A 19,931-nucleotide genomic window follows, 5' to 3' on the forward strand; every position below is an offset into this window, starting at 1 on the left:
GGGTAACTGGGTGATGGGTATTAAGGAGGGCACATGTTGTGATGAGCACTGGGTGTTATAGGCAACTAATGAATCACTGAACACTACATCAAAATCTACTGATATACTGTATGTTGGCTAATGAATTTAAATTTAAAAAATTAAATAAAATTAATAAATAAAAAATAAATCCACGGCAGGAAATGGAAATAACCCAGACGGCTCCATGCTCCTGGAGGCTGACCTAGCGGTCATGGCCAAGGCCTCTGGTGGTGAGGGCACTGGGGTTCTGAGAGGTGGCTCGGTGCAACCCTGACCCTGAAGCCCCATGGCCATGGCAAGGTGCAGGGACTGGGAGGTTAGACCCAGCCAGGACCCGTTCTGGCTCCGTGGCTGCTACAGGGCTGCTCCCAGCCCCACCAGGCGGTGTCTGTTTAGAACCAGGGAGAAAACCTTTTCCCTCAATTGTTCTTTTTAAAAATGGTTGCTCAGCATTGACACAGAAAAACATCTGACATAAAACTGGAGCCGTTCACAGAGGCAAATGACCCAGAAGTGATCAAAATGTAGTGACCACAAAGAGAGGAACTTGTGCCCCCAGGCGGGCCTCCTGTGCGCAGGGGTGGCTGGGGCCCTGGTGTGCCTGTGTAAGCAGTGCTGGGCTCCACAGTTTCCCTCAAGGGGACAGAAGTAGGAACCTGCTCTGACGGCTCCGCTCAAGGCAGCACCCTCTGATAGAGATGAGGGCAGCCCTTCATGAGTTCCAGACGTCCTGCTGATTCTTGGGCACAGCCACGAATCTCAGCTTCTTCATGACCCAGGGAATGATGGGGGCCAGCCCAGCAGCCTCGGGTCCCGCAGGTCCTCTGGGGCCAGCCCAGCAGCTGTGGGTGCCGTGGGTCCTCCAGGGGACAGCCCTGCAGCCTCAGATCTCGCATGGCCTCCGGGGACACCCCCTCATGAGTTCTGGGTGTCCTGGTGATTCTTGGGCACAGCCCGAATCTCAGCTTCTTCATGACCAGGGCCAGCCCAGCAGCCGTGGGTCCCACAGGTCCTCCGGGGCCAGCTCCTCATGAGTTCTGGGTGTCCTGGTGATTGTTGGGCACAGCCCGAATCTCAGCTTCTTCATGACCGGGGCCAGCCCAGCAGCTGAGGGTCCCACAAGTCCTCCAGGGACAGCCCAGCAGCCTTAGGTCCAGCATGGCCTTCAGGAACAGCCCCTCATGAGTTCCGGGTGCCCTGGTGATTCTTGGGCATGGCCCAAATCTCAGCTTCTTCATGACAGGAGCAGCCCAGCAGATGCGGGTACCATAGGTCCTCTGGGGGACAGCCCAGCAGCTGAGGGTCCCACAGGTCCTCCAGGGCCAGCCCAGCAGCTGCAGGTCCCACAGGTCCTCTGGGGATAGCACCTTGGTGGGCTTGTGGTCCAGCAGGTACCTGTTCAGGTGGCTCTCGTCGTGCCACATGCCCTCCATCCCATTGGCCAGGTCAACTCCCATCGCCTGGTGACAGGCCAAGGTCATTCAGTGAACCTCCGCCACCAACCCCCCCCAAAAAGGCCCGCATGTAGTAAATGTTGCTCTGGTCCCTGGAGATGTGGGCCTAGGACTGTGGCCGGCACTTGTAGCTGACGTCCTCATGGGCCACCCAGTAGAAACTGTGGTAAAGGGTGCCAAAGAGGGCGGACAGGATCTCCACACCCATGTGGTCACAGAACTTCAGGTCTGCGTCCACGCACACCAAGTCGTCCATCTCATGGAGGAAGTGCTGTTCCCAGAAGCAGCTGATCATCACCTTGCACCGCATGGACACATCCTGCCACTGCGGGGTGCCGCACACCTCAAGGACCACCACCCGCCAGCCCTCCCAGAGGGGCACACAGGCCCGGCAGCCGGCTGGTTGGTAAAGACGTAGTAGGTGACCCTGTGTCCACCATGAGGACCTCTACCCTCTGGCCTTCCCAGAGGGGCACATGGGGCCCAGCAGCCAGCTAGTCGGTGAAGACCTAGTAGGTGACCCTGTGTCCCACCATGAAGTGCTTCTCCACTGTCTGCAGGAACAGCTCCAGGAAGATCATATAGCTACAGGAGCAGTGAACAGGGTAGGAGGAGGGTCACTGCCAGAGCCTGGCAGCAGGACCCCAAAGCTGGGGGCTGTGCACGTGTGCACCTTCTTCAAAAAGGCAGGCCCTGGGCTGCTTTAAGCAACAGCTATTCTCCTGGCCTGTCCTGAGAAAGTCTGCCCATGGGGCCTCCCTATCTTCTGCTCCCAGAGATGGGGGCCATCAGCACCTCATCTTACAAAGGGAAGCCTAAGGCTTAGGAGGTTGGAAACCCATGCAGTCCCACATGGGCTCCAGCATGCTGGAGCCAGAAACACTCCCCCTGTGCTGAGCTCCTGGGCAAACCCACAGGTCCTGTCCCCACCTGCCAGGAGTTGAGCACCTTGGGGCACAGCCCTTGTTTCTGTGCCCTACAGACTGGGTAGAATCAGCAGGGCCAGCCACCTGCCCCACTTTGTTTTGAGTGGGATGTCGCTGGCCCCCACAGAGCTGTCTCCACCTCCTGTAGGGTCCTCTCTTGAACGCTACTGGGCATCCTGCTAACAAGGTCCTCAGTAAACCACTGGTATTCCTAGGAAGGGTCACCCTCGAACTCCCCCAGATCAGGTCCAGCCCATGGGTGGGGAATGGGAAAGAGGACCTCTGGAAGAAGAGGGGGCTTGCTTAGGCCCCAGCCTTGAATCCAAGGGTGTGAGCTTCCGGGTCCAGGTCTACCTCTCCCCAGCCCTAAAAAGTTGGGAGTCTTGTCCAACTGCCTCACATGGCTGGTCCCCCTTTGAGGGGACTACCTGTTCCCCACCATGGGGAAAGCAGCTCCCCTATTGTCAGGCAAGTGTGGTGAACCCCTCTGAAACTGATTTTTTGTGCAGACACTAAGGCTACTTCCCTGTGCCTGCCCCATACCTAGCAGGTTAGTAAATTGCTCACAAAGGGAAGGCGGGCACTGCATTTAAATAGGGGACAAGCACACACACCCAGCAGGCATGAGTCAGGTCGTCAGGGGGCCAACTGAGGCCCAGCCATCGGGGAAAAAAGCCAGACATGAAGCGGGGGGCGGGGTATGAGTGCCCCTGGCACAGGGCACAGCCAGTGCAAAAGTTTGGAGTCAAGCCTGAGGCACATGTGGGACAACCACACCCCTGGGTGGCCCACAGAGGGGCGGGCCATGGTGGGAGAGGTGAGGCTGAAGAGGATGGGCAGGAGGGGAGCAGACCACAGAGAGGCCCAAAGGTTATGTTCCCAAAAGATCACTCTGGTTACTCGAGAAGAATGGGCTCTATGCAGAAGAGGACAGGGAGACACTAACCCTAACCCAACTATAACCCTAACCCCTAACCCCTATCCTAACCACTAATACCAACCCCAATGAAATCATCACAAAATCAGCGAAATACATTCCTATACCTTTCTTAATATAGATGTAAGAAGCCAGATCAGAAAAATTGCAAAACCAAGAGCTCATAAATATATTGTGCACCATAAGCAAGTGACTCTTCACAAACACCTCAAAGGTTATTCAGTATAGTGAAACTAAGCACTGTTATACACTGCAATGATTTTTTAAATAAAAACATGTGGTCATATTAATTGATGCAGAAAAGGTTCTAACGAAAATCCAATGTCTGTTGCTGACATAAACACTCATGAAAGCAGGAATAAGGGATAATTTTTTCAATAAATCTATGGCAAACACCACGCTCAAGTCTGAAGATTGACAGCTCTACTCTGAAATCAGGAACAAGGCAGGATGCTGGTTTTCACAGGACAGACACTGTATGATTCCACTTATATGAAGTATCCTGAGACACAAAGTAGAATGTGGCTGCAGGGGCCAAGGGGAAAGGGGAATGGGGAGTTGGAGTTGGTGTTTCATGCATACAGAGTCCCCCTCTGGGAGAAGGAAAAATTTCTGGAGAATGATGTACACCCGTGGGAACTCAGCTAAGGCCAGAGAACTGTGTACCTGAAATGTTTTAAGTGGTCAATGTTACTATGTTTAGTCACAGTGAAAAAATGAATGAGGGACTGATGCAGGTCACAACGTGGGTCGACACTGAAAACAGCCCCAGTGACAGAAGCCAGACAGAAAAGTCCACCCAGATTGGAACCATCTTGCTCTTTACATCCATCAAGGTTACCCAAATAAGGGAAAGTGTCAGGAGCAGTTCCAGAAAAAAAAAACAAAAAACTGGATCCGAATGGAAAAGGACATTTCAGACAGTGGGGCAGGTGGTGACAGTTTAAGTGGGCCTGTGGTCTGACTTAAAATGTGGAAACCAGGATGATTTCCTCATTCAGGGTTATGTGGTGGTTCCATGCGAGAGTGTCCCTGTTTGGGGTAAAACGCACTGAAGCATCCTGTGTGAAGTGCCAAATGTAGTAAGGAATCGACAACTGAGGGGTCTGAGTGTGGGATAAAGCGTATTTGTGCTGCTGTGACAGGATTACTCCACTTTGAAATCTCTCCAGAGTAAATTACTCTTCCAAACAACCATGACAGCACCAGGTCACAGAAGCAGAGACGACATCAAACTTCGTGATGGAGGTCAAGCCCTCCCAGATACAGTTCACCCACTGTGGAGAGGCCACTCGCCCTCGTAGGAGGCCACATATTAGCAAGAGACTCGTGGAAGGATTAGCCGCGACCACTGTGTCTTGGGTGCAGTAGAAGCATTAGGATTTGGAATTCCAATTTTCCACAGTGCTCCACCAAAAACCGTGAGAATGCATGAAGGGAAGCCTCAGTAAAGTGGACTGGGGATGCCAGAAGGGGAGGCTGGAAAGAGGGAGCCTACCATTCAGGGTCAGTTACAGGAACAACTGTCAATTACAAAAACCAACATTAGAAGCCTCCACCAGAGAGACTCATCAGTTACAGACCCCAAAGGGGAAGATGTAGGTTTCACTCGCTTTGAGAAATCCACCATCCCGGCAGGGAAACCTCCGTCACCCAGAACACCTGCTTTTCTCCAGTGGACTTTCCTTCAAGACAACCCTCCCCTCCTTCTCCAAGAAATAATATTCGTCTCCCTTGTTTCTTTTTTTTTTTTTAAGAATTTATTTATTTGAGAGAGAGAGAGAGAGAATGAGACAGAGCACGAGAGGGAAGAGGGCAGAGGGGAAAGAGGGCAGAGGGAGAAGCAGACCCTCCACCGAGCAGGGAGCCCGATGCGGGACTCGATCCCGGGACTCCAGGATCATGACCTGAGCCGAAGGCAGTCGCCCAACCAACTGAGCCACCCAGGCGCCCTCCCTTGTTTCTTGCACTTGCCTGTGATGTGGCCGTAGCTTACTCGTCCCAGATTGCAAGTCTCTGCTGTTCTCAAATAAACCCATTTTGCTGGTAAAATAACTGGCCGTTTGGGTTTAAGGTTACCAGAACTAACAAATTCAATGAACTTGCAAGGAACGAAATCAGTACACACAAATCTATTGCATTTCTATGTGCTCATGACCAACCGTCAGAGAGACAAATGCAGAGAACAATGTCATTTACAACAGCATCAAAAAGAACAAAATAGGAGTAAATTTAGCCAAGGCGCTGACAGACCTGTTCTCTTGAACCTGTAGGACACTGATGACACCATCGAGGGAGGGACACGGACACGGGGAGACACTCTGAGCTCACGGAAGAACCGACACTGTGAAAACATCTCCTCTCCCCAAAGCCGTCCAGGCAGTCGCCACCGAGCTTCCAGCGGCGTCTTCACAGACACAGAACCGACGACCCTGACGCGGGGGAAAGCCCCGCAGGGCCCAGGCGCCGGGAGCACTGCCGCGGGGCGTCTACTCCCCGACTGCAGACTGCCTGAGGAGCCCCAGGAACCGATCCGTGTGGCGCATGAACACAGACGCGGGACCCGGGGAGCGCATCCGAGCCCAGAAAGGCGAGACCCGACAGCCCCGCACACAGCACCTCCCGAGACCCCACGTCCACGCACACAAAGCCACGAAAACCCCACCGTCTACACAGCGCGCCCTTCCTGCTCCCCGCGGGCCTGTGAGCAGGGACCCCCTCGGCTAATCCCCGCTCAGGCGGCTTCACCTCATCTTCTCCTCCCGCGGCGGGTCCTGAGGAGGCCGGACTCCTGTCAGAGTGGACGCGGACTCAGGTCCTCTGGAAACTTCCACAGCGGGTCCTGAGGAGGCCAGACTCCTGTCAGAGTGGACACGGCCCCAAGTGCCCTGGAAACTTCCACAGCGGGTCCTGAGGAGGCCGGGCTCCTGTCGGCAGCAGTTCCTGGCAGCATGGACGCAGCCCCATGTCTTCCCCAGGCCTCCACAGCGGGTCCCGAAGAAGCCCGGCTTGTGTCGGTGTGGACGCGGACCCACATCCTCCCAAAGCTTGCACAAAGGGTCGAGAGAAAGCGGAGTTCCTACCAATGCCAAGAGGCCAGCCGCGCGACATCGGGGCGCTGGGCTCGCGCGCCCCCTGCAGGCGGTGGAGGCGGTGCAGGACACGCTGGGCTCAGAGGTCAGTGGAGACAGCGCCCCCTCCCGGGAGCCTGCGGAATCCATTACATTTTGGAAGTTGAGTTTCTAAAGTGGAGCCCAATATCCCCCAGCTTCTTCAAAAATAGTTAAGGAACAATCAATTGCAAACCATATGAAATGAAATGTAGACACTAACTTTACGACCTGCACTAAAATTCACTCGAAAACGTGGATAAATTTAAAATGCAAACACAACAACCGATCCACAAAAGAGAAAAATTGGTAACATGGACTTTATAAAATTGAAACTTCTACTCTGGGAAACCTTGTTCAAAGAACCAAAAGACAAGCCGAAAACTGGGAGAACATATTTGCAAACCATGTATCTGATAAAGGATTTGTATTCAGAATGTACTCTGATCCAACCCTAGTTCCCTCAAAGTCTTCTACCCCTAGGTTGGAACCCCCAAGCTCCAGTTACTCCGCCTAGTGATCTCCCTAATGAGCCCTCTTTTTTTTTTAAGATTTTATTTATTTATTCATGAGAGATAGAGAGAGAGAGGCAGAGGCAGAGGGAGAAGCAGGCTCTCCTCTGAGCAGGGAGCCCAAAGCGGGACTCGATCCCAGGACTCTGGGATCATGACCTGAGCCGAAGGCAGACGCTTAACCATCTGAGCCACCCAGGCGCCCCCTAATGAGCCCTCTTGACAACTGGGTTCTCCTGCCTAAACACATACCATACCTATCCCATTAACCATTATGTCCAATGCCTCAAGGCTCACCTTAACTCCTTATGCCCTCGTCTCCTAAACCCTCATTCCCTAAACCATCACCACCTGATCCCTCTAATCTCTCAACTACTAAACAATCATTGCCTAAACCCTCTAAACACACACCCAATACCATCACCATCGCCCCCTCACCACCTAAACAATCACCCTCACCCACTTGCCCTTAAGCCATCACCCTCCAAGTTCTGGACCCACTAGCTCCACACACACCACCCACTGAACCTCCTAAACCCTCCCCCTACAAACACACACCAGCTCACCCCCTCATCCACTGACTCCCCAAAGACCTTTCCCCTCAGTCCCAACAACACTCATTCCCTCTTCTTCCCACCTCCTCGCACTAAAGCACTCAAAAAACGAAGGGTGTGAAACCAAAAGCCACATGCCATAACCCTAAAACCATACACCATTAAACAATAAATCATAAAGCCATAATCTATAAACCATACACCATGAACTCTAGCCAGATACCATAAGTCATAGGCATAAACCATAACCATGTCCACACATCATGAACCAGAGCCATAACCCATAATCATAACCAAAACCAACATAAATATCCATGGAAACACTGTTCACAATTGGAAAATGGTACAAAATATGCAAACATGCCACAAAGGGTAAATGAATATACGACATGGGGTAGATTCATAAACTGAAATGTTCTTCCACCATATCAAGGCATGAAGTAAAATTGTACAGCTGCTGTGGCACACTGAACGGTGGTTCCTCAAAATCTTAGAAATAGGATAAATTCCTATACCTCAGGGCATGTGCCCAAAATATTTTAAAGCAGGGACTCTCTGTATTTATTTCTCCAGTTCATAATGCACAACAGCCAAAAGGCTGAACTGACCAAAGTGTCCATTGAAGGATGGGTGAATAATGTATACACAATGGAATAATATTCAGCCATGCAAAGAACTAAAGTACTGATTCATATCACAACATGGATGAACCTTCGACTCACTATGACAAGGGCAATAGACCAATCACAGAAAAGAATATTATAAGATTCTATTTGTCTGGGGTATCCAAAATAATCAAATTCACCTACAAAAAGTAAGATATGGTTGTCAGGCAGAGGGGACAGGGGAATGGGGAGTTAATGTTTAATAAACAGACCCAGACTTTCACTGGGTCAAAATTTAAACATTCTTGAGGTGGAAGGTGGTGATTTTTGTATAAAAATGGGAACATACTTAGTGACATACAAGTGTAGACTTAAAGTCTCTTATTTTTTTAATCTTTTAAACGGTCGTTATTATGTCTTGTAAACTGAATCACAAAGTCATGACTGAAGTACTAAACCATGTTATAACATGTGAAGATTGAAAACAAACTAAATTACAGAGCCATCCAGAAAAGGCTACCCAGATTGGAGCCCTTCATGATCTTTAAATCAACCGTGGTTGTGAAGTGAGTGGAAGTCTCAGGAACCGTAAAGTGGATTACAAGAGAATCACTGTCACACTGTTCGAGCAGGTGCTGACAGTTGAAGTGGCCTCTGGATTGGACTATAATGAGGAAATCATAATGATTTCCCCATTTGTGAGCTCTATGAGAGTTCCTGGGGAAAGTGTCCCTGTTTTGAGTAAAAAACACACAAGCATGTCATATGAAGTGGGAGCTGTGTGAAACAACTGCAGAAATCTGAGAGCAGAAATAGAGTATTTCTACTGCTATGGCAGATTTTCTGTACATCGGAAATTCATGGAAACTAAATTACTTCTCAAAACAACCATATCAGGAACACGCCAGAAAAGCATAAAACACATCAAACTCCATGGTGGAGGCCAAACCTTACCAGGACACAGTTCACAAGATGCAATGGATTACTAAGGGATGCTGTGGAACAATTATATTGGTGTTGTAGATGACCTAGGATATGGTAGAAGCTGTGGGTGTTGTGGATGACCTAGGATATGGTAGAAGCATGACATTTTGGATTCCCAATCTTCCACATCACTCTACCAAGAAAAAAAAAAGTTAAATAAACAAATTCAGTGAAATTGCAGGATACAGAATCAAATACAAAAATTATTAGACTGTACAATCTCATAATAAACCATCACAAGGAGAAATTAAGAAAACAGGAAAAAACCTTACTACAGTCATGAAAAACCTGTACCTTGAAAACTACAGGACATTGATAAAGACATTGAAAAAGGTGCACCTGGGTGGCTCACTCGGTTACGCATCTGACTCTCGATTTTGGCTCATGATCATGATCTCAGGGTCGTGAGATTGAGCCTCGTGTAGGGATCTGCGCCGGGCATACAGCCTGCTTAAGATTCTCTCTCTCTCTTCCTCTGCCCCCTCCCACTCCCTCTCAAAAAAGAAATTGAAAAACACAAATAAATGGAAAGATATTATGTGCTCATCGATTATAAAAATGAATATTATAAAATTGTCCATTTTACCCAAACTGATGTACAGATTCAGTGCAATCCTGATCAACATTCCAGTGTCACTTTGCACAGAACTAGAACAATCCTAAAACATGTAAAAAACCACAGAGGATCCCAAAGAGCCAAAGCAATCTGTACAAAGAAGAACAAAGCCGGAGGCATCACATTCCCTGATCTCAAACTGCATCACAAAGTTATAGTAACCAAAACAGTATGATACGGGCTAAGACACAGAAAGACCGATGGAGCAGAATGGAGGGTCCAGAAACAAGCCCATACATATGTGGTCAATTAATTTATAGCAAAGGAACCAAGAATACACAATGGTGAAAGAACAGTCTCTTCGATGAGTCGTGCTGGGGAAACTGGACAGCCTCAAGCAGAACAACACCAGACCCCTACCTTAAACCGCACACAAAAACTCCTGAAAAACCCACAGCAGTTGAGAGGAAGGAGGAACAGCAGGACTGAGTGTGGGGCTGCCTGAAGCCAGTGAGCCCCAGCGCCTTGATGGGATTCATTCTCAGTAGGGACACTGGTGGGGCCTGCAGGGGTTCTGATTTCTACCTGAGCTCTTTTGATGAAGTACCAGCAAAGACAATATTGGGCTCAGGCATCTCCTGGTAATGTTTCCAACTCTGAAGTGGCTTTACAAGGGGACAAGAGAATGTGCTTCAGAACCTTCCTCAATGAGGGAAGTTAGGAGGGAAACTGAAAGGCTTAAACCCCAAGGAGCTTTTCCTGCAAGGGCCCCTGTGGGAAGAGGCAAGGACAGCACAGCAGAGAAATGAAGGACCGCAGCCCAGCAAGTGCCTCCCTTGAACACAGGAAAGGCTCTGTTCTGAGCGCACCACATCAGGGGGCTCCCTCCCTCAGTCCTGCCTGAGGGTGCTCTCCCGGAGAGGGGTGCTCCCAAGTATTCACATGCATCTCGTGGGTGAGGGTCAGAATCCTGATGGGGAACCGCTTGCCCAGCTTGTGTCTCCAGTTGATGCCGTGGTCACCAGAACCATCAGAGGTTCCTACGAAGGGAGACTCCCGGGAAGACTTCTGAGAGGTGGGCCAGAGCAGGATAAAGTGGGCTGGAAGGGGAGGTGCACACCTTACCCAGAACACCATCTCTAGGTGTTTTAGGTCTAGAGTCTTGGGGGGGGTTCCAGCTGCTGAACCCAGTCCCTTCCCCTGCTCACCCTGACCCCCATCCTAGCAACTGTCTCCTCAGCCTTCACAGTGAGACCAAGACAAGTTCCTTAACACATCAGGCATTCAAGGAATTCTCGTCGACCACTGGTGGGCCTCTAGCTGCATGGTGCCAAGCAGTCATCAAGGAGGTTACCATAGCAGCGGGGAGGCGGGGCAGGTGGTGTGTACTGGGCTGGACTAGTTCTAATATTCAATCTCCTGAATTAAAAATGGCACAGACCCCAGCCAGTTACTGGGGTTAGAGAGACAAAAAAAAAAACCAAAACAAAAAACCCTCTGTGCAGGAGGGGCATTGGGGGGCTCCACTGACCCTAGGACCACCACTGACCATAGAGCCCTGTACACTGACCCTGACCTCTGAGCACACTTACAGCCAGCCCAGCCCCAGAACACCTAGGCCTGGGGTCTTTCACCATGGGGGGCATCTTTCCTCAAACTCACAGGCCTGGAGTGCCCTCACCACCCTGAAGTGCCCAGAAAGACCCTTGGAAGTAAATGCTGACTTTGTGAGATTGGCTTTTTTAAGTGTTTTTCTGAAACAAGTGGTTGAAGCTAAAGATCTCTTCGTGCTGCTGTGGATGGGCCCAGAGTGGAGAGTGGCCAGAACTACGGACAACTTTGCTGCCCTCCACCTCCCTGGGCTGACGCCCCTCACTCACCTGGTCATGGAATTTCTTGACATCTGTTAGTGGCAGGAGGAGGTGGGATTGTGGTTGGGGGGGCCCCCCTCTGGGGGTCATTTCAGCACCATGGACATCTCTCTACATCAGCACCATACACCCTAGTGGCTCTGCTCTTCATACTAGATGCCCTTGGAAATTACAATTGGGACCAGATGCTGTTAGTTCCCTGTTTCAGCCTCCATGCCAGTGGCCCATCTGCTCGTGCTGAGGCCACGTACAATGTCACGGACAGGAGGCCAGCCCTGGACCTGATCCCCACTTGGCAGCAACAGGAGACAGGACGTACGCCATGGGAGAGGAGTTTACAGGAGGGTCTCAGCTACAAGCCGAATGTTTGAGTTGCTGCTCCATGAGTCAGGACTCATTTTCTGGAAAGCTTACTTGTGGGGGCAGGCTTCTGTCAACTCCCATGTTCAGAAATATCTAATTGGACTTGATGTCAACTAATGTAATATGAAAGGACCTTATTTGATCTTATTAACTTTGATGTGGCTGAATTAGCAAACATAGGCCCTATTTACAAAATGCACCAGGTTGCCAATGAGGAGACAGCTTGATGTCACAAAGTACTACATCAGGAAGCCGGGTCCCCAGGGTCATCCCTTTGCAAACTGGGAAGACCTGGGTTGTAGTTTGCAGGGACCACTGATACCTTTGCTCCTCGGAAGGTGAAAAGGATGTAAGCTTGAGTTATGCCTGACAAGCACATGGTACAGAGACCTGGGCAACCCCAGGTCCCATCGGGGCTTTGGCACACAAGTCTGCAAAACCAAGCCATGGATCACTGAACAATAAAGCAGTAAGTTCCCCAAGGGAGTATCCCTGACACCACCTGCCCCATCTACTGGCTTTTTTTGGTTTCTTGGACCTGCTGCTCACAGTTTCCCCACCTCTTGCTCATGTCACTGCTGCCAGCATGCCTCTCCTGCAAGAGCAACCGCCTCCTACCTTCCATGTTCTATGCTCCAGCCATCCTGTGGCTTAACTTTATAGAACAGAGAGCAGAAGAGAACAAGCAGCCATGAGCCAGTGCCTGAGGGCTGCCCCTGAGTGCAAAGCCATGCCATCACTGTGACTGTCTAGACGTGGAGTGGCTCCTTAGGGCTCCTGGATGTGTGGGTTATCCACGCACCTGTCACATGGTCACATGGAGCACCTGGCTGTGCCTAACTCTTGTTAGCCAAAAGATTTGATCTTACGGAGGCTATAGCCCGACACATCAGGTGACATTCACTCTCCTGATGTTGATGCCCATGAGGAATAGTTGTTATCGGACCGGCCCAGATCTTGTGTCTGACTCGGAGAGGGAGAAGAATGCAGGGTCTGTTTGCTTGGGCCAGTCGCCTCCATAATTGCATGCTCCCTGAAAGGAAGACAGGAAGTTTCCTTCCACCTCTGGAATATGAGTGTGAGCTTCCTGAAGGAGAGCAGTCCACACAACTGACCCTTTATTTGGAAAACGAATATGAGTTCAGGTGAAGCAATTGGATATCTACTAAGATGGTATCTTTATTCCAAGTATTACTCAGGTGTTTTTTTCCTTAGGAATATTAATATTATTGTTAATAGCTTTAAAAAAGGAATAATCCAGCAGCATGGCACTGACTAAATAAATCACAGAACAGTGTGGAGACTTTGCAAACTAATTATTTGTATAAGAACGTGCTTGTATCTGGTACTGACTGAAATTAATATAAATATGCCCACAGAAGACATGTAACAATTGTGGAGCAACTCCAGGCTAGCCCAGGATTCTGAGGACAGGCAGCAATGACATGAAAAAAGGCCAGGTTTCCATGGGTCACTTCCATCTCGCCCAAACCTACATGTGTTTCTTGAAAGCAGGTGAACACAGGAAAACTGTATAAGATGGGAAAGAACTCACCTGTGGGTGTTAAGACCACTAGAACTTTGTCCTCCAGCAAAAGATCTAAGCATCCTAAGAAGAGCTAACCAGGGCCGGGATCAAACACAGAACCTGCCCGACAGCAGTTGCTCAACAAACGACTGCTGAATTCATACACCTGCTCCTGTATGGAGGCTGTATGAGGGACCTCACTGCACTTCACTGAGAATGCCAGCCCTCTAACAAGGTATACAGTGATTGATTATGGAATTGGACAAATTCATTTTAAAAGGCAGCACGAAAGAGTGTCTTTAAAAAGAACATACAAAACCTGTTACATTCATCCTCAAACAGATAAACTTGTGGGTAACACAGCCATTTAATTAATTTAATTAGCATTCACAAGATGTCAATTATTAGCAGATGACAACTGGAAAGGAATATTGTCCCAGACATGCATGTTTATTTATGTGCTCACCCATGGGTATAACCATCTCTCTAAATGCTATGAAACATAGCTGCCAATTCATTTCTAGAAGTCAAAAAACAGCTAGTGATGACAGAGACGAAGACAGACTATCGTCCTCTATACACAAGGGACATGCTTGGCTGATGTAATGGCACAAAGTGGGTGAAAAAGAGAGAGTAACTTCTACTGACTTACCCAAGAATACCTGATTCAGGTGTTCCCCACTTGAAAAGCATGTGAGGCAGGTGACTTCAGGGCTGGTGTGCATCTAGGAACAGAGCAGGCATCAACTAGCATGGAGGAACCAGGCCCGGCCAGGGCAACATGGGGGCTGCTCTCTGGAGCTCTGCAGGGGGGCACCAGTACCCCTGAGACTTCACTGAGGTCCCAGCCTCCTGCATGGAATTAACCCCTCAAGCCAGACTCCTCAGATGCAGCTCTCGACACAGAGGCAGGCTGTGTCTGTGTCCTCCAGAGCACTTGGAGGAGCTGCAGCTGAAGGAGGTGGTGAAGAGACTGCTTCGTCTCCTCCAAAGCCAGACAAGCTGTCCCAGAATTCATGGGCCACAGAGGCTCATCGACCAAATTAGTATGCTGGAATCACAGGGCTCTTTAAATAAGTTGAAACGGCACCGAGAGAAGCAGGTGGGATGAGATAGGAGGAACACATCACCTGAGCCCAGGGGTGCAAACATTCATGTGTCCAGTCTCTCTCTGCCACTTTAGCCTTTCCTGCCTATGGAGCCAGAGCTCAAGTCTGAGCAGGAGTTCCACAGCTAGAAGGGCCCAGGGCCAACAGCACACACTGGCTCCATCAGGCAGGAATGGGGACAAGGACGCTCGGTCACGGGGTACCTGCACAGCCCTGAGTGCTCCAATGAACACCTGGCCTACTTTGTACCTGAAATATATGCCAACCAAGGCTACTGAGGAAGATTCTGGGTTTGGAGACAGGACTGCAGGGAACACAGGGCAGGTTCATCTGGGAATTCTGAAGGCAGTGTCTATGGAAGGTGGAGAAAGAGCATGAGGTAGCTGGGAATGAAGCTGGAGATACAACACCTCTATGGTCTGAATGTTCACGTGCCCCCAAAACTCATGTGTTAGAATCCCAACACCCAAGATGATAGTGTTAGGAGTTGGGGCCTTTGGGAGGTGGTTAGGACAGGATGGAGCCCTCATGGATGGGAGCAGGGCCCTTGTAAAAGAGACCCCACAAAGCCCCCTCACCCCTGCAACAAGTGAGGACATGCAAGGAGGTGCTATCTGTGAACCAGGAAACATGCTCTCACCAAACACCTCATCTGTGGGCATTTTGATCTTGGACTCCCTGCTCACTGAGGGCAGACAGGGTACACCAGCAACTATCTCTGTCCCCATGGGGAGAAGATTGAGAACTCACGCAGACCCCTGCTCAATTCATGAGCAGCCCCTTGGGCAAGGTCTGCATCTCACGGACTCACAGTCAGGCCCCAGCCCAAGCCAGACCCTGCTCTCTACTGTCCTGGGGTATGTCACCCTGAGCCGGGATGCCCCTATGCCGACATCCCACAGAACACGCAGATGATGAAGTGGGGTCTCCAGGGCCCAGGACAAATGGTGTGGTTGCATCGCTCCCCTCCTCAACCTGGTCTTGGAAAATTCTCAAGCATCCTCGACGTGTGTACCATGCAGGGCCTAAGCATCAGAGCCAGCATGGCATGCATGGAAGGGCAGATAGCACTGCCTGAGGACTTGGAGCTTAGCAAGGTGATCCCACGCTGCAGTCCTGGGAGATTCTCCAAGGGTCAAGACACCCTTGAGAAGCAGAGAGAAACAGGAGCCAGTGTCTGCCCTGTGCAGACGTGGAAGGCGCTCACCTGGCAATGTGATTGCACGTGCAAGGTACAGGGAGGAGACTGAGGCTTTCAGAACTAGCTTCTGAAGCAGCTCTCTGGTCCCATGCGCTGCAAGGACACTGCTCCCTGCACCACAGCAAAGGGGAAGAAGGCCAGGAGGCTTCTCTGGTCAGACCCGACTGGCCCCTTCTGGACACAGTGCCACACTGCCCTGCCTCAGGTCCTGTGTGTCCACCAGGAGCACCTGGCGGACTCCTCTAGGGGCCTCCAGCTTCACTGTGCACATAGCCTCCAGCACAGAGCACAGCTGGGCGGCACTCCAGAGAAAGAGCATTCAGCGTCAAGGAGAACAGAGAATTATCTGATGCTGGGAGAACAGTTACTTTCTGGGTCTAAAGTTTACAAACAAAGCCCCTCTCTTTGTGAAGGCAGATTAGCAACAGAATACCTTCCATATCACTGTCTGTGTGTAAATGATTTGTCGGGCAGTCAATCTATTCTTTACAAAAGGATTGGGAGGGTTTGCACCATTGTTTCTGGGCTCCAGGCTGTGCCAACAATAGGGAAGAGCCCGTGAAGGAACATTCTCAGAGACCAAACTGACAGGTGGTGATGTTCTTGGGGGTGACGGCAATCAGGGGTCTTTGAGGACACCCCTAGGCCCCTCGGTCAGAGGAACAGCTTTCATGGGACTCCCAGGACACGGCCTGCTGGTGGGGAAGGGGAAGACCCTGCCCGTGAAATCACCTAGCCTCTTGCTTAGGAACCCTGGATTTCCCACCACTCAGAAGTTGATGAAATGAACCAAAGGTGTTACAACTGGGAAACAATTTAGCCCACAGCAGCTAATCCAGGAGAGGGAAACTAATGGGGTCAACTTCAGGAACAAAGAAAGGAGGTTTCAGAGAGACCCAGGGCAGCTTGGCTCCTAGCTCCTCCCTGGCCTCCTACACACACATGAACCAAGAGCTCTTCTTTCTTTTAGGAAGGATGAGGGTGGGAGAAACCACACCGGGAGAACTTCTCATCTGGGGTGGGTAAGGCCTCATGGGCGGCCCTAGATGGGAAAGCCACCTGCCCTAGCCCTCTCTGGGGATGGGCTCCGCCCAGCAGCTCAGGGTCAGGGCAGAGCCCAGAGGTTAGCAGAAGATGATAGGGCAAGAAGCTCACACAGCGGCAAGGATGCCTTATTTCAGTATTGTGGAAAACTGGGTTATTTACTCATTTTTCTCTTTTCTATGTTCTCATCTGAATTCTTTGTAATTCGTTTTCTTTACAAAAGAAAAAGAAACAAGCAAAACAAGTCCTCATACGAAGGAAGGGAGGGAAGGAGAGATAAGAGGACGGATGCACTCGCCAAAGGGCGGTGCACAACTGTGCATCGATGCAGACCTCAGTAGAGGCTGGGCTGCTGAACACAGCGGAGGAAGCTTTGTTGCTGACAACAGAGCCCTAAACACTGTTTTTCTCCATTACCTTGTTGATGAATTCATGGTAATTACCTGGCCACAGAACCTAGATTACACAATTTACAAAATGATTTCCAGAGCTTCCCTCAGTCGCATCAATTTTCTTATGGTAGCCAAATATTTCAAAGCTGGGGAGCTGGGGGCCTATGTGTTTAAGAGCCCCTGCACTTCCCTCATACACTGTCCCCCAGTAGAATTTGCCATCTTGGGCCTGGAGCCCCTCAGCCATCCCAAGCTTCCCCTTGGACCCAGGGCCACTTCTGGGAGGAGAAGGGCAGCCTCACAGCCTCTTCTTGGAGCCGACCAGTGCCCTTGGGGCAGCAAGGAACTGAGGCCAGGCTCAGCCAAGTGGCCACTTAGAAGAACTGGCCTCACCTAGAGCCACGTGCCTGGGTCCCTGTGGGATAGCAGTCAGTCATGGATGGAAGACATGCTTGGGGTCTGCACTCTGCCCACACATGCCCTGCTCTCAGGCTATCTGCACAGCCACATGGTCAGGCTGAGATGCAGAGACAGTGACCCCTACTACATTCTCCCCAAAGCAGGGCTCAGAGATCGGCCCAAGTAGGAGTCTCAGAAGGCACTGCCCACAGAAGACCCAGTCTCTGGTCCTACCTCACCACTCATTTTGTAGGTCTCAGCCTGCCCTTCCCCCCTCAGACCTGTTTCTCCATCTGTACAACAAGGACTGAGACTCTCCCCATGTCTGACATTTGCAGGAAAAGGATAGGGCCCAATGGGCAGTGGTGACCCACCATCTCTGGCCCAACATGTCCTTCTATAACCCAGGACATCACTTGGAAAGTAGCTCGAGACCAGAGCAAAAGAACAGCTACATGTGGGCTTTCTAGGCAGACAGGGATAGTTTGTCCCTGGGACCCCAACGGTTCTACCAAGGCACTCAGGGTCAGCCACTCAGGACAAAAACCACTCCTCAAACAGAAGCAAGCCCTTTCCCTTGACTCTTCCCTCACACTGATGTGGGAAGAAGTCTCTGCACAGCCACACAGGTTTGTAACAGAACCTGTGGACAGGTAATAGAGTAAGTCTCCATTCCAAAAACATTAGCGATCTCTTCATTCAAAACTCACAGCCACTTTAAAAAGAGCGAAAGAGAGAGAGGAAGGAAGGAAGGAAGGAAGGAAGGAAGGAAAGAAAAAAGAAAAAGGAGAAGAAAGAAAGAAAGAAAGAAAGAAAGAAAGAAAGAAAGAAGGAAGAAAGAAGAAAGAAAGAAAGAAAAAAAAAATCATAGCCACTTGCTCATCACCAAAGGATGAGAACCAAGGTTGAGAACCTCAGGCTAGGCCTGGGGGTCTCTGCAGATAGGTGAGACAGCTAACAATTGTTTCCCTCTTGAAACAGTCATAGGATCCTTTGCAAGGATAGGCAGAGGGTAACTACAACATGCACGAAGATGTGCCACTCAGTGGCTGAGTCCTGCTTAGCTGGAGGTGTCCAGGGTCACCTGCTGGCCTGGCAAAGCCCTGGGGATACTACTGGAGGCCAGACTGGATCCCTGCCCACACACCATGCTGCTGGGAGAAGCCAGATATTTGGAGATTCACTTATACTCTGGGATGATGAATGCCATGGATGTAGACTGAAGCGGTAAGTGGGCTCACAGCAGGCGGGGACACCCGAATGGCTTAGGGCTATGGGTTCTAATGGTGCTGAGCCATAGAGATAGGCCCAGAAGAAGCAGGACCAGTCCCCGATGCTTTCTCTGCCTGCCTCTGAAGCAAGTCCAAAGATCCATACAGATGTCCCACTGATCCCAGTTCCCGGGCAGATACTTTGGTGTCAGCTCTGTAAATGACATCTGCCCAGACCAACACTGAGCACCATGTTTACAGGACCTCTTTGCATTTGGGGAAACCAGTGGTGAGCAGATCTGCACATGGGTCAGCCTTTCTGTAGGTGGCCCAGCTTATGTGCAGATAGGCCAGCTTATCCACAAAGAGGCCACTTTATCTGCACACGGAACAGTCTGCAAAGAAAATGGTGCCTGCTTATGGGCCTCTACCTAGACACACGTGCAGTTTTGGAAGATAGTATTAGCAACGAGGACTCTAGTCCCTGGCCAAGAGGATCCTATGACATGCCTCCCCTTCTCAGAGCCTCCTGCAGCATGTCCTTTGGGCTGGTACCTTCAGAGTGTTCTCCCTGGCCATCCCATCAGTTACGCTATTGGCCCAAAGCTTGGACACCTCTAAGGCATGTCCTATTTGTTCCAGGCTGACAGTGTGACATGGGCTTGTGTTTTAAGATGTGCTGGGGATTTGTTTTAATCGGGTATGGTAAAACGACAGACATGGAAGCAAATGCCTTCCTTGAAGGAGCAGTTTATCACTCACAATTCCCAAGAACAAAAGGCATGCCACTTCACCACGCAGGGCCACCCAGGAAAGCGCAGGTTGCTCAGGGAGCAGAAGGAGCGGTGGGCAGGGCAGGGCCCAGAGCCTCTATTGTGGCTTTCATGGGAGGGAAGGGGTGAGGCAGAGTCAGCAGCTGAGCAGGCTTAGGGGCTTAGTTTGAAGAATCTTGGCGGGCTCTGGGCCATAGGGTGGCTGGTTCTTAACCCGCATGGGCGGCAGAGGCCAGGCAGTGGGTGGCGCCTCTCCTGCCTCCCAGAAAATGCCGTCTGCCGTGTTATCTCAAAGAAGTGGGGCTCCTGTTCTCCTTCGTGTGGGGATGGCTCTGTTCCTAGATTCCTTGATGCTCTGGGCACTCAGGCTGAGCAGCCATC

At 50.6% G+C, this 19,931-nt stretch overlaps 1 pseudogene; it reads right to left on the reverse strand.

Annotated features, from left to right (window-relative positions):
* Positions 1-733: 733 nt before the first annotated feature.
* Positions 734-7,766, reverse strand: LOC117999225 (annotated as a pseudogene).
* Between the last annotated feature and the right edge of the window lie 12,165 nt (positions 7,767-19,931).

This window comes from Mirounga leonina, unplaced genomic scaffold, assembly GCF_011800145.1.
Source record: "Mirounga leonina isolate KUSES-001 unplaced genomic scaffold, KU_Mleo_1.0 Mir_454, whole genome shotgun sequence".
Classification (NCBI taxonomy): Eukaryota; Metazoa; Chordata; class Mammalia; order Carnivora; family Phocidae; genus Mirounga; species Mirounga leonina.